This window comes from Sinohyriopsis cumingii, chromosome 12 (assembly GCF_028554795.1).
Source record: "Sinohyriopsis cumingii isolate HCF-2022 chromosome 12, ASM2855479v2, whole genome shotgun sequence".
Taxonomy (NCBI): Eukaryota; Metazoa; Mollusca; class Bivalvia; order Unionida; family Unionidae; genus Sinohyriopsis; species Sinohyriopsis cumingii.
The window spans coordinates 69,232,540-69,248,688 of NC_142972.1; the positions used below are offsets into that span (position 1 = coordinate 69,232,540).

The 16,149-nt window shown below is 35.1% G+C and overlaps 1 long non-coding RNA gene across 1 annotated transcript; it reads right to left on the bottom strand.

Moving 5' to 3' along the window:
• Positions 1–306: 306 nt before the first annotated feature.
• On the bottom strand, positions 307–10,359 carry LOC149786670 (uncharacterized). Its single transcript, XR_016425012.1, has 2 exons — positions 10,249–10,359; positions 307–1,516 (listed from the first exon to the last, which is right to left on the bottom strand). It is a non-coding gene; the product is annotated as an uncharacterized LOC149786670 (long non-coding RNA).
• Positions 10,360–16,149: the final 5,790 nt, after the last annotated feature.

Genomic DNA, 16,149 nt, shown 5'->3' on the forward strand with positions numbered 1-16,149 from the left:
ACGAACTAGCATATCAAAAAGCTCGACATCATATGCATGTGTATCTCTGTCTCTCTCAAAATGGTTTTGTATGGTGTGTTCTCAAAGATGGATTGACATAAGTTACAAGGTTTTTTGTTATATATTTATTGTTTGATTTTAAAACAACTATGTCAGGCACAGCAGAAGACAACAAGGGTTTCTTTTTCTAAAAGTAGTTCTGAGTGCGTGGACACCTTTGCTGAGACGACTGGTCTGAGATAAGAAAAGTAAGGTTAACAAAACAGCTATATTTTTCTATTGCATGGGTGAGAAAAACAAATAATAGCCATTTGAAACTTTTATTATGCATTCCCAGCCACAAGAACAACATAAAAGAATTCATAAAACATTAATAATTTTTAACAATGGCAACATCAATAGAGCGGTTCAAATACAGATAACTGAAAATAAAGCTTTACAAATGTTCATCTCATGAAGACGTTTGATGAGTTTCACTAAAAACCGATACAATAGACGACAGCTGATAACATGAAAAAGAAACAGTGGGTCAATATTTGAAGGGCAAATAGCTCTGGTCAATTTCACGTGGACATCATATAACAAAGCAAAATCAAGACCCATTTATTGATGGGATTGAAATGTACATAAAAGTTTGGGGTTAACAAAAGAATTACTATATACCATGAAGAAAGGAGGGGAAAAAAAACCAAATACTGTGTAGACTACCTGCAGTTTAAGGAGCCAAGCAGTGAGACCCATTAACTATGTCATCATGTCCAGTAGGAACTGACATGCAGTCACTCTAAAATTAGTGTTGGAAGACAATAATAAATAAAAGGAAAACAAACTGTCCAATATACGGAAATATTCTGAACTAGAACAGCTATCAAATCTATTACATCAAAGAAATGAAAAGATTTCCAACTCTCTATTAAGTTTTTTGTTGATTAATACCACAACTGTTGTGTCAGTTAACAATCATGAAAATAAATGAAGAAAAGACATTGTGTTTTAGATTTTTAACGCATCATTAACAATTTTTCAGTCATATCGTAAATAATATCTGCAGTGTGACATTTTGTAGTGATATCAAGCACTGGGGCATGATGTCGCAGATATGTAGCATCATGCCCCACCCAGACACATTATCCTGTTATCAGGCCGATCAGTCCTAACACTAACCTCTTAATACTAAGCACCAAGCGAGGCAGCTGCTAGTACCATTTTTATAAGTCTCTGATATGACTTGGTCAAATGTCATTCATTCTTACCAGCATGTACAATACCAGTGCATTGTCTATTTACTGAAATGTATTGATTAGGGCTGAAAGCAGCCACAGGTTTTGCAGATACAAACAATGGAAGCAGACAGTGCTGTTTTACACAAGAACAAATTTCACAGACTGGTCGATAGGCTTTCCCCCAAGGAATCTGCTGTTTTGAACCAGTCAATTGTTTCCTTGAAACCATTTTATGTGCGACTATGATGGCTTTTCCACAGAATGCATCTGGATGGATTGTTTTCTTATAAAGCCTGTGCAAGATGAAGAAAAGATGAATAAAATGTTATATAAAAAAAGGCTTAAAACTAAACTTGACTATAACATGGAATATGATAAATAAAGAAATGGAACTTCAAAGATTCTTGGCTGCAGAAGTTTCTGTGGCACGATGCCAACAAAGATCAAACAATTGCAGCTTGTAATGCATGTAAGAGATGGCCCTGATACCAACAAAAACCAGTGGATTGTTTGCAGGACAGGTTATCACAAGGAAAGATGCACTGTTTACAAATCAAAAAGTGCAAAGTACAATACATGTCAATTAAAATGTTTTAGTGAAAAAGTAAAATTTGATAAAGATGTTGTGGGTAATTTTTAGATTGAGTGGTCAATAAATACAATGTGAGCCAAACTGAGTTTTACAAGAATCTGTTTAATTAATTAAAAAAATGCACAACTGAATTAGTTAAGTAGGGTTTTCAGTAAAAATAGAAAAATAGTGAAGTACTACAAGTTTTCCTCATTCGAAACTGGTGATGACAGCCATAACCCAAGGACCCAAAATAAATATTTTTAGTTCACATTTTTATGTAACATATATATATATATATATATATAAGCAGCAGAGGGGGCGAACAGACCGACTTTGGAAGCGTCCAAAAACCGAAATAAGCCTTCCTAAAAAAAAAAGGATTAATAACCTTAAAAATCAAAATAACTAACTACAGAGACTGCTGCTTTCAAAGAGTCCCTGTCCCTAGGTTTTGTGATGGCAAGTATATTACAAAAAACGAACCAACTTGAGGTCATGGCCCCCTCTGCTGCTATTAATTTATCCAAATATTTTATCAAGTCCGATTCGATATCTTCTTCTAGGATCGTGCAAATTTATTGTTATAAACCCGTGCAGATTAGCTTGCACTCGTGAAAAGAAGTTTCTGAATTTAATTATATCCATGTCACTGCTGCACCAAGTTTGATGAATATTTCACAACGTATGTGTATCAACTCCATTAAACATAACTAAAATATTACAGTCATCTCTGATCACTTTTGGTATTTGTGTGTATCGTTGAGTAACATAAATGACATCGGTGTTTTTATGTCTACCTCGAGAAAAAATCCTAGCTGGATTTGATTGTTTGTCCAGCATCACATCATCGTATACAACAAAATTATTAATAAATCTGTCTATGGAATCAACTGATGGTGCTTCATCAATATCGGTTATAAACTCGATAACATCGTTATCTTTATCTATTTGAGCGTTTTCATTAAAATCCTTAAGCACATTATAACATCGTTGATCGTCAACTGACGGGGCTACTAAATACAATTTATCCCACTTTAACCATCTCATTATAAGACTGAGTAACAACTGTGTCTTTCCACTTCCAGATGGTCCTATTATTATCATTCTAATTGAATTTGGTAACGCAGGATGGTGCTTGACAGGTCCTCGTTTTCTTGTCGTTGAGAAATCAATTATATCCATGCTGTATAAAATATCCATTGATTTATATTGTGTGAAGTGCAGGACGCGTACCCCGACGGATACACTAACAACTATTACCACAAAAAATAACAGATCAGCGGTTACGGGTAAGTGTACGCGGTGTGGTACAAAGAAGTTTAAATTTATTCCCGGTGATAATTCAGGGACAAAGTCAGCTTTTAAAAAAAAAACAACACGGGGGTGATATTGCAGCAAAATTAACAAAATTACCCGGGACTCCGTGGGCTAAATACCCAGGAGAAAACACCTACCAGGATATAATTATTGCGGTCCTGGTACTCGACTCGATATCAGGCTTGATAATCAGGATCAACCAAAACCAGGCGAGGAGCCAATAAGCGCTATTGATAAAGCATGTCATGCTCATGATGTTGCGTATAAAAGCAATGACCTGCAACATAGGCATATTGCAGATATGAAATTGATTCATGCGCTAGATTCTATAAAAAATAAAAATATCAAAGAAAAATTAGCTAATTGGTTAGTAAGATCCGCGATGAAAGGTAAATTAGCACTAGGGGCTGGTAATATATAAATGGAATCGATTTATTATTCACCAATTGGATACTGGAAGGGTAAAGCAGCAATTAGTAAACTTGCTGATGCAGCAGCGGTTAAACATTCTACTGCTAAAGCGTGGTTATCCAAACAGGCAATATGGCAAATTTACCTACCGCCACTGAAACAAATTCGATTTGCACATTTCAGTTTCAGTGTTCCTAATGAAGTTCATCAAGCTGATATTCTGTTTTTACCACATGATACTGTACGTAGAAAAACGTACAAATACGCGCTAACTGTTATTGAACCGCTATCAACGAAAACAGCATCTGAGGTAGCCGATGCTTTTAAATGAATTTATCAACGAGGTGGTCCACGATGGCCACAGCTGTTACAAGTTGACCCTGGCAAGGAATTTCTTGGCCCAGTATCATCGTTAATGAAGCAACATAATGTCAAAATACAATGAGGACATACTGCAATTCATCGTGATCAGGCAATTGTTGAACGGTTTAATCGAACACTTGCTGAGCGGTTATTTGGATATCAATATGCGAAGGAATTGATTCAGGATAAAAGATCTCGTGAATGGGTGGCAAGATTACCAAATGTGATAGCAGCGTTAAATAATCAGATCACTCGAACAACCAACATGAAACCTACTCATGCAATTACAAAAAAAAATATACCTACACAACATGATATTTCAGCACAGCCAGTATTAGGTAATATCACTGTCCGGTATTTATATCAGCCCGGTGAACTTGAAGGTGGTAAAAAAAGAGCGACCGATCCTATTTGGAGTGTTACCACACATAAGATATCCACCGTGACAAGATCCTCAGGTAGACCCGCAATCTACAGACTGGATTCAACTGCTCCTCAACGTGGATTTGTACGTGAGCAATTACAGGTAATTCCCAAGGATACACAATTACCACCCAAATCACTTAACTAGCACTGGTGCCAGCACCCTGACATCGGTTACATTCAAGACAGGTCAACATGATATTTTCTCTTGTATGACCAAGATTGTCATTTTTTCTATCTAGGGTAAATTGTCTTGGATCATTTTTCAGATACCGCCATAACATTATGCAATTACAACTTGCACAATGATTATTCTGTTGTTGTTTCAGTGAATTAATAAAATCAACATCAAGATCAAAATCACGTTTGTTTTTTTTGTCACCTTGTTTATAACCAGATAATTTTTTCTTATATCATTTTGACATTCGTCAATATCATCACTAGTCACTGACGAGTCCATGACGATTCGTCTTAATTGAAATATTTTTCTAACTCGAGACACTGCAAGATAAACTAGGTTCGACCATTCGATACGATCATCAACGATCCAAACAACTGTATCAGTAATAGTTAATCCCTGAGATGAATGAATCGTCATCGCGTACCCAAGTGTCCACGGAGATTTATCAGCATGTAGAGCATCTTCAACAACAACATCAACTGCAACAATATCATTCAACACAAGATTCTGTTTCCTTGACTCGGTCTGTCCTGGTATATCAACGTCAATATTTTGCCATCGCGTATCTGCTGGTCGATAACATAACGGAACTGGCAACGTTGGAATCTTTTCTCGTTGTAACTGAAACAACTCCCGTTGAAGTGTATCACGAACTATCTTTCTACTTGCAACTATCAAATCGTTTGGTCTCCACGCGTGCAAAGTCTTTCATGGGTGTTTCTGAAATTATCTCGCGCATTACTTCACACTGAATTTTATTCGGTTGTAGTCTGATTAATTTTTTAAATTCCTTCAACATTGCATCAAGTGTTCTATGATCATCAGCCACTTCTTCGAAGTGGTCAACGAAATTTTTCAGCCAATCATGTGGAGATGGTCCAGCTACGGGTGGTGGTTGACCGTGATCGCCGCACATTATCACAGCAGTATTTCTTGTTAATAACCAATCAAGAAATGTTTTTAATGTTTCTAGCGGTACAGTGCATATTTCATCCCATATTATGATCCTTTGAATATATTTCTCGCCTATCCTTAAAGATGTCCATGTATCACCCTTCCAAATGTTTAAGCTGGCGTTCTGATAATGATAGTTTATTCTGACCACCCATGATCTGATCTTGCTTTAGTGATATTTTCATTCCGCAGTTTTTTGCTGAATTTGATTGAAGGTTTTTAATCTGACTAGGAGTCAGACTGACACTAACGTGATGATATGGCATTTTATGATAAATACTTGCCACGCTCCAAATAATGATTAAAGATTTTCCACTGGTGCATCAACGACTCTCATTCGAACACTACCACCTTCAAGTAACATGGCTTTGTCACTGAGTAGAGCCGCGATTGCTCTGTAGGTGCCGCGAATAAGTGGTGGACCAGCTATATCAGGAGGAGGGTCAGTAACACGAGCTCGAAAGTGTATATCAACGATAGATTGCTTGGATAAATCAAGATGCTCCAACGAAAAGTAATAAATCGGATATATTGTTGTAAAATCTAACTGTGATATTTGCAGCCCAGTATCCACGTTTTGATCACGTCCCATAAATGACATCAAACAATGATATACACGCGCTACGTGATTTTGACCAAAATTTAACAATATATCTTCAGCTGGTTCTTGATGTCCATTTATCCGCAAGGAAACTTCATCAATTCCAAGTTTGTCAAATATCATATGTGAATATTCTTGACTATTCGTCCGAACATTATTTTGCAGCGCAATAAAAATATGTCGTGGTGCAGAAACACCTTGCTGTGATGCTATATTCCATGTAAATAAACCATTAACAGAACTTTGAGTAGCATCTGTGGTTACTGTTAACCATGATAGCAATGATTTACCGCCTTGATCCATAAAAGAGAGTAATTTTTGTTCTTCAACAATAGATGGAATCATTACTGGCATCCACAATGAAAGCTTCGTTATATTTACTTTACCATCAGCAACACCAGCACCTCGCCAGATTGCATCATTATCATCACCTTTTCTTACGAGCACAACTGTGTGTTTAGCTGACCTTTCTAACATTTCTGTAAAATCCAAAGATGTGAGACAGTGGAATTGCACATGAAAAATTTCTATTATTTCCTGACAACGCTGCTCGGCGTGTTGCAAATCCTAAGTTGTAATTCGCATTAATTTTTCCAATAATATCAAAAGCATCTGCTGGTCTATCTTCATGTTCAAAATCAACTGGTTGTGGATCAGCTGCAGTACCTCGTGGTGTTTGTATTTTAATATACTGAACATGATCAGCGTGGTCATTAATATCCTTAGCAAACATCATTGTTGGACCAGCTGATCTTGTGTAATCATCAGAATATCTCGCTAGACCAATTATTGCTGTAGCAACATCGACATCCTTCTGAATTGATTCAATATTTTTTCCATCAATCATGTATGTGGCACTATCAAACAGTGCCATAATCCCGTTGTTGACAAAACCAACATGCAAATTGGCACCATATGGCGTATTAGCTACAACATTCGTTACAAGTCTACCTTCTACTTCAATAAACACCTCAGTGGGTAAAAAATATCTACTTGTATCCTGAACCTGTAATTCGATTCTCCCCACTGATTTGGTTGTCTTGCGTCATAGGAATAAAATTGATAATCATGTACCGATTCATCTTTGAGGACCAGTGCATCCATGTCAAATGCTGGGTCGGACATATGTTTAAACATTTTATTATAATTATCATTTTTCCAAATGGTGATCTAAAATTATCATCGTTGACGAAGACCGCTTCCTGCTATTAAATTTGCTGTTATATTTCTTTCTGCTTCTTCAGATAATTCTGCTAGTTTTTGATTTGCGGCTTGATTTATTATTTTACTGACATTTGCTGGCATAACTTCAGTGCTGGCCAGTTTCATTGGTTGCTGCTGTTTTCTTCGTACTAATCGAGCTAGTTTGTCCTTGACTGTCGAGAACGCTTTACTGGCAAGATTACCAATAGCGCCAGGAATTTTATCACGAACAGCCTCAATAGCCTTCACCCCTAATTGTTTTGCAATCGGTATTGCTTTTGGAGCCATCCTTCTAAATAAATACTTTTGAATTCTGGACCTTTGGCTTGTTTTTTGTTTTTATATATGCGATACATCCATCTAATAAGATCATCATCACTCACTTTTTTACGACTGGGTTTTAAAATATTAGATTTATTAAATATACCAAATAACATTATTTCGATAATTTTTTCTCTTTTAGTATTTCTAATATCTTCAACAAACACTTCGTTAAATTTTGCAATCAATTCTGGGTTTACTTCTACTGGTTCGGGTTCAGATGCAAGTTCTTTTCTCACGTCAGCGACTTCAGTACGAAGTTCTCCAATATCTTCACCAATGGGTGGAGGTAGAGCTGCAGCTATATCAGTTGGAAGATCTCGTAAAATCTTTTTTGTTTGTTTAGTTCTTCTTGCTATTTTTTCAGTCTGTGCTGCAGTTTGTTCTAATACTGGAAAAATACCCTTTTCCCTCTTCTCATCTTCCTCCTCAATATCTCCCCATATAGTTTTTTCAACAGCCGCTGCAGCTTTTTTAGTAGCTGTAGTGACGGGTTTAAATAATTTTTCAGTGTCTTCTTCGTACCCAACTTGTGCTTCCTGCTGTGCTTGTAGTTTTTTTCTGAATGAATCTCTAACAGGATGACATTTTTTGATTGCTTCTAATTGTTCTCGAGCTATCCTTGCAGTATGAGATTCCGGATGTACCATTTTATTATAACATAATGATTTAATTAATAGCAGCAGAGGGGGCCATGACCTCAAGTTGGTTCGTTTTTTGTAATATACTCGCCATCGCAAAACCTAGGGACAGGGACTCTTTGAAAGCAGCAGCCTCTGTAGTTAGTTATTTTGATTTTTAAGGTTATTAATCCTTTTTTTTAGGAAGGCTTATTTCGGTTTTTGGACGCTTCCAAAGTCGGTCTGTTTACCCCTCTGCTGCTATATATATATATATATATATATATATATATATAATGCATTGATATTGTATTGTTTCAAAATTAATAATTCACATTTTCACATTCTATTCAAAAAAGTTTACATGGAGGAAACAAAGAGCTGATTAGTTCTTTAAGAAAAAACAATACTTTTGTACTTATACTCAAAAATGCAACCAATAAAACTTTGTATCACAGAAAACACCAAACATATAATACAATAAATTCTAATGCAAATTAATTGGGCTAATTCTAAACAATTACAGACCTGTTTACCCATACATTTTCTTGTCAGTATTTTAGGCAGTGCCTGTCAGTATTTTCATTCAGTGTTTCTAGCATCTTAGCACACATCACCTATGAAACAGGGCACAAACTGTAGACACTATAAATGCACTGTAATTACCATTATGTAGTACTGCACGACATACTGATGATACACTATTTTGTTGTTGTTGTTGTTGTAGGGTTTAACGCCATTTTTCAGCACACGATAAGCCATACATGGCGGCCAGTATATATGGTGGAGGAAGAACCCGGGAAAACCCAGAAAGAACCACCGACCCACGAGAAGCTACTGGCAAGCTTTCTCACATACACACACTGGCTGAATCAGAGACTGAAACCCATGCAGACACAGATGAGATGGCAGTGATCCGTAACGGAAAGCGCTTTAGACCACTCGGCGCTCCATACTATTCTGTAAATAACGCCTAGTTTGTAAAGACACTGACATTCAGGCAGACTCTGTGTTCTAAGCAAAATCTGCAGATATTGACCATTGACTTAAACATGTTTATATTACAGTGATAAAAACCCACAAAGGAATACTTCCACACGCCCAAATTCATGCTGTTATTTACCTCTGTTACTTTCTCAAGAAAATCTGTTTTCTCAGCTTCAGTCATATCGGTAATATTTAAAATAAAGCCAAATCTCTACATTTTACATGGTTAAGGAAGACTTAATACAAAACATTATGACATAAATTGTTACCACCACCCATCTCCTCAGAAAATAATAAGTTCATCTAGATAGGTGAAGGCAATCTTATTTATTTCATAAAATCTGATGTCAGCTTTGTTAACATTTACAGTAATGGATTGCTTCTAAATACCTTGTGCAATTTTGGAATCTGGGAACATATTTGTCATTGCTTCTGTTAACTTGTCAGCTGTTTTCAATGACAAAATCATATTTATGATCACAGAGAATCGCCTCAGCCCGTGTTATTTGCTTTTGAAATATGTGTTGATCACTGACTTACTTTCCCTTCATCATTGTCAAAACATTTCTATTTCCCTTCACTAATGATTCCAATTTTGCATGATTTTCTGATTCCACATGCCGTGAACAGTCATTCCATCCACCACGTGCACAGAAAAAGTCTAAGTTCTCTTTCAGATGATGGTTTAAGGCATGGCCACAGAGTATTACAGACTGGTAGAAAATGCTGCTTTCTATTTTTAGACTTTCCATTTTCATGCTAAAACTTTCTTATCATCGACAATTTTCTTTGTTTAAACAACCAGATGCTGAGAATGTTAAAATCAATGATGTGGCACAGACTGCAGACACAGACGCGGATTGAAGAGATGATACAACAAAACAAAACGAAATAAAAACCACTTACAAATTAATTTTAAAAAATTAATAAATAAATGCATCCTCAAATCGTATTTTCAAATCAATGACCATACCGAGGGACTTTATTCTGTACAAATACAGTAAAATATGGATGGGTAAACAGGTCTGCAGTTATTTCAGATTTTGCAATAAATGCTTCAAGAAACATACAAATCATCTCCATTTTCTTTCTATAAGGAACATGTCTGCACAATTAATGGTTCAAAATAAAGTCTTCGTTGGTGAATTTCACAGGACAACCAGGACAGCAGAATACCTACAGTGAAAGAACAGTTTCAACAGTTATAATGTTACTGCAAAAGGAAAAGTATATACATGTTACCCATGCTGCATTTAAAAAAAATATAATAGCTTATTATTTATAATAATTCTAGAACAGTGATGGAAAAATTGATCAAATCTAAATATCAGATTTTACCTTCACTGGTCAACTGTAAAAGCAGCAGTTACAAACATGGTTCCCATGCTTTTCAAAAGATAAATGTTCAGGTCATTTCCAGGATGAAATTACTTTGTTCAAGATTCACATATGACCATTACTGAAAGGAATTAAAAAACATTTTGGATTATAAAACACGCATTTCTAAATCTAAAGCTGTTTATCATTCAAGACTCTCCAAAATAGTCAGAAAAGATGAGCATGTGCAAAACCATGAAATGTATCACACAAAACAAGTTTGACTATACTCATATAAATTGGCATGTAAAGTCATTTTAACGTACAGAATACAAATTCTAATTTTACCATGCTGACCTGCACTATGTTGTTATGTGGAAACAACATAATGAACATATGCATGTTATACAATGTAAACATTTCCTATCACAGTAGGAAAATAAAATAAAAGCTAAGTATTAGAATCTTTTCTTGAAACGAAAATAGTTTAACTTTAAATTTACCTGTGCCAAAAACCCAAACAAAATTTTTCAAACGACCTAAACTCATTAAGATGATCTGGTTTAACATCAATCATTTAAAAACATTTACAAAAAGGGTTGATTTAAATTTTGAAAAAAAAGCCTTCAAAATGATAACTGCTGCATCAACAACAACTGAATTTCTTTCAAATCAAATTGTCTTCTTCTAATTGATAAACCAGTCCGCAAACCTGTACTGATACAGGGGCTCATTTTGTTTTTGAATATATAATAAAAGGGTTGACAATTTCCCATTTCTCTTGTGTTCTATTTAAGATCTAAAACCAATGCTTCAAGCTACATGTCACTGTGTAATAGTTTCACATCAAAGTTCAGCTAAGCAATTCAACATTTTACACAACAAAATTTGGCTTAAAATGAAAAGCAGTCCGTTTTCTAATCCAGATTTCCTATGAATATACAAATCCTATTTTTTACATTTGGTTTTCTAGGTTCAGGTGTGAGGTCAGAGCAGTTGCATAAAAAAAATATAGGAATTTGCTGCCACTGTGTGATAGCGGCATATGGTAGTCACTTACCAGCAGCCTAGCAAATTTAAACTATGTTATATAATTGATAGGAAAATGATTTATTTTCTAAAAAATAGCAAATATGGCAAGTATTATAATCATTATGTCTTTAATCCGCTGACAGACTAGACAAAACTACACCATAGATGAAACATGACCCGGTACTTGCCATTTGTGTTACTAGTCAGATGAATTCAGCCATTTGTGTTACTTGTCAGATGACTTCACAACTCCAACAACGATATCAGAAGTCCAATAATCATCTGATATCAACAACAAACTTCTTTTTAATGTTATTGTTCAAAAATTCAATAATATTAAATGAAAGACAGATACAGAAAGAACATATAATTCTCAACATATTTAAGTCAAGAACAATGACAAGAAACCCGCCAGTTTCGCAGCAATCAGGCCAGTCTTAAAAGTGAAAATTTTCATGAATTGCGCAGACAAAATGTCTTACTTTAGTCTTTGTAGTTTCCACTTCAGGAGATGAGTTGTCACCAATGGTAATTTTAACAGAATGAGGAAGCTAAAAAACATTCATGCATCGAAAGCACGGATCGTATGTGTACATGAGAATGGTTGGGTTGATGAGAAGATGCTGCAGTAGATAAAAGTGTTTTATCTCAAGAACACACTTTAATACATTTTAAATTTGAGTGCGCTTGCTGACATGTACTTTTTGAATGATTTAAAAGTTGTCCCACAACATAAAAACATACAGTTCACCAAAACATTATTTTAAAAATTAATTTAAGCTGTCCCAATGTATACTGTAAATATGGTATATTCAATGTTTTTAAAAAGAATAAGAAAAGGAAATAAAACTATCATTTTAATAAAGTGAGAGCCATCAGCATTAAAATAAAATTGTTGGTGATAGGTTTTTCACTAACCTGCCATGACAGAACTTTAATTTTCCGCTTGCAAATTCAGCACAATGGTGGACACTGTCAGCCCAGGGGATATTCTCCCAAAACAAACTGCCAGTGTTCAGCTAAATAAAAACAAATTGTAATACATGAACATCTTGATCATTACTGGAGAAAAAAGATACATACATTGTCCATCTTATAGTTAAGTCAATGTATGGCCACAATATTGATGTCATGACTGATATCTAGATGGGTTGACAAAGGAATGTAGAACTAATATTGTTATATTATATATATTTATATTTATTCACCAAGGCTATTCAATAATTCCTTTTCAATTTAATTGGAAACGACAATTCACGCCTCATTTAGAAAGTCTATTGAACTGGCCACCAAGTATATAATTTATGTAAAGCTATCTGTATGGCTACCACATACCTGAACTGCGAAATATACTAATTGTTGCAAATGATTACCTTTTACAGCAACAATTTTCCTTATCTGAGAAATCCCTTTTTATAATCATAATATCCAGTAGTTCTGTTTCTATCTCTAAATGTTTGCACAAAGACATACAGTAATACTGCAGGACACACACTTTGAAGTTTAACAGGAAACATGATTATCCTATCAATAATTAACATCTGTAAAAAAAAAAAAAAACATGCATTAAAATGGCCAAGTGATTTGACCGAACAGAGACCTCTGGTAAGATAATGCTGTTATACCTTGCTAATGGTAAAAGGCAGACTTAATAAGTAGTTTTTTAGCATGATCATTTCATTAATGTGATTATCCAAAAAATAAATGCTAAATTCGGACCTATCTTAGCTTTTGCCCACTACATCTGGATGATCATGAAACAGGCTTAATTGCTTAAGCATGTTAGTCTTTCAGGTTTCTGCAGGTCACTGTTGTTAAAACTTGCACAATGTTACAGTCCTTTATCTCCTCCAGAAACAGACATTTTAAAATAGATATTGAGTAAATATAATGGGTAACAAATCCAACTGACGATCTTTTTCTGTTCTTCACTCAAAACAAACAAATCTTTTCACACTATGTTCAAACTAGTTGGCAAAAAAACTGTATTAGAAGTTTGAAAGTGGATTTCTTACATAATGTCACCTGTTTACTGTTTATTTCCTGCAGTGTTTTGTGTACATCTGCACAGTATCATCGACTGTCTTAACTTTGCACCAGTCCTTGATTTGTGACCCATGTCTCTCGCAAACCTTACATCACTGTTTCAAAATCATTATGTCACCAACTGAATCAATACCTTTTTTTTTTAAATACTGATAGTAAGTGCTGATTAAGAAATATTTGACAAAATAAAATAGAAATATGTACCACGATTACAATAACAGAAAACAAAATGGAAATGTCTAGTTTAACTAATGCCATATTTGCAACAAGTTTGTTGCTCTGGAGCAAGTGTTGGCTGTTTAAGTCAGGGCATATGGTTGTGTTGGTTTTCTTTATCTTTTTATTTGAGGAAAGCCATGACAGATATTGTTTTGAAGGCAAAGGCAAAGCAAAACTTGGTTACTATAACATACACTTTTTTTACCGTCTTATAGTATTCTTGCACCATCCCATTTGTTTCTACCACCTTTTAATTTTAAAAACAGAAGGCATCAAGAATATAAAAAATGCACAGAACATAGTCATTTCATTCATTGATTTATAATTTTTAATCTGATTGTCACTAGGGGTTCCCAAACAGTCACCTTATTGGCATTTTGAATCACCGCTCCGATGGCCAAGTGGTTATAGCATCCGCCTCGGATGCAGGAGGTCATGGGTTTGATTCCCGGCCAAGTCATACCAAAGACTTAAAAACTGGTACTAACAGTTGCCTCGCTTGGCACTCAGCATTAAGAGGTTAGTGTTAGGACTGGTCGACCTGGTGTCAGGATAATGTGACTGGGTGGAATATCATGCTACATGTCTGCGGCATGATGCCCCAGTGCTAGACATCACTATAAACTGTCACACTGCATACATCGTAGTGATATGACTGAAAAAATTGTTAAAGCTACATTAAAAATCCAAATCACATGCATTCTGAATTTCTAGCAACATGGTCACCATATCTCCTTAGGCCAGTCAATGTTTACTAGCAATGTATGTGATGTAGTTCATCCTCTTTGAACAAATGTATACAAGAGTTCTTACTATTTATGTGTTCAGTTTGTTTTAGAAATATTAAAACTAGAAATTGCAAATATTGGATACAGACACAGTTTTGGCTGAAATAGACTACTCTAGAAATAAGAAATGGACACCGAGCAGTCTGTTTATTTACATCAGAAGCTCCTGTTTGCATTGAAATACCAATAATTGGACAGTGTTAGGGACCTCTTGGTGTTAATCAGGTTAGAAATTATAAAACATGGAATGAAATGACAAACTTTTGTGAATTTTTTATATCCTTGATGCTTTTTGTTTTTAAAATTGGTAGAGGTTACAAACAAATGGGTAAAGATGCTAACAGGTACCCAGGTATTCACCTGTTGATAATAACCCAGGTAAAATAATGTACAACCGGGTACCCATTAAAAAAAATAAGTTTTCCAAGTTCAAATTGAGACACAGAAAAACGATTTCAGTTTGAAGCTTGTGTTGTGTGCTCATTTATTCATCATCAAAGGGGCTTGTATGGTTACTTACAAATTACTTATCATACATGTACTATATAACAATACAAGGGAGGACACTTCTCTCCTTTCTCATGCGACCTATTTAAGAATCAACGCTGATATTTCAGATTGTGTGCCATTTTTCTCATGACCTAAATGCACCTGTTTTGAGTTCCAGATGACATCAACTCGTCAATACCTTTCGTCAACAGCAACAGTAAGTACTGATTAAGAAATATTTGATGAAATAAAATTAAAATATGTACTACAATTCAAATTGTTGTTGTTGTTGTCGGGTTTAACGCCATTTTTCAGCACGCGATAGGCTATGTATGATGGCCAGTATTAATGGTGGAGGAAGAACCCGGGAAAACCCAGGAAAGAACCACCGACCCACGAGAAGCTACTGGCAAGCTTTCTCACATACCCACATTGGCTGAATCCGAGACTCGAACCGGCGCAGACAGAGGTGAGATGGCATTGATCCATAACGGAGAGCGCTTTAGACCACTCGGGACCCCACAATTCAAATAAAAAAGAAAGCACAATAGAAATGCCCAGTTTAACTAAATGTCAATATTGCCTCAAGTTTGTGGCCCTGGAGTGAGTGTTAGCTGTTCAAGTCAGGGACGCTGCTCACATGTTTACTGCATGTTTTTTTTTATACCAGGAAACCTAAGTCAGATATTTTTTGTCATGGCAAATGTAACACAAAAATGTGGTTACCATAACATATACTTCTTATATCATGTTAGGAAAAATTGAACAAACTATACAGAATGAAATTTTTCACTGAAATGTTTAAAAATTAAGGGTAACAAAAACTGTTATTTTATAACACTGAGAAAAAAATTCAAATAAAAATTCACATCTGTAAATGTGTAATTTTTGCATGATTTTTTATATATGAAACAGTTCCAAGAAAACGGGTTTCTCAAATCGAAACAACTTGTCAGATTCATTCTATTTTTATACTACATACATAGTGAACCAGTCTAGATTGAAAATAAATGGTGCCAGACATTAATAATAATAATAATAATGATAATAATGAGGACTTTGTATAGCGCTTAATCTTTA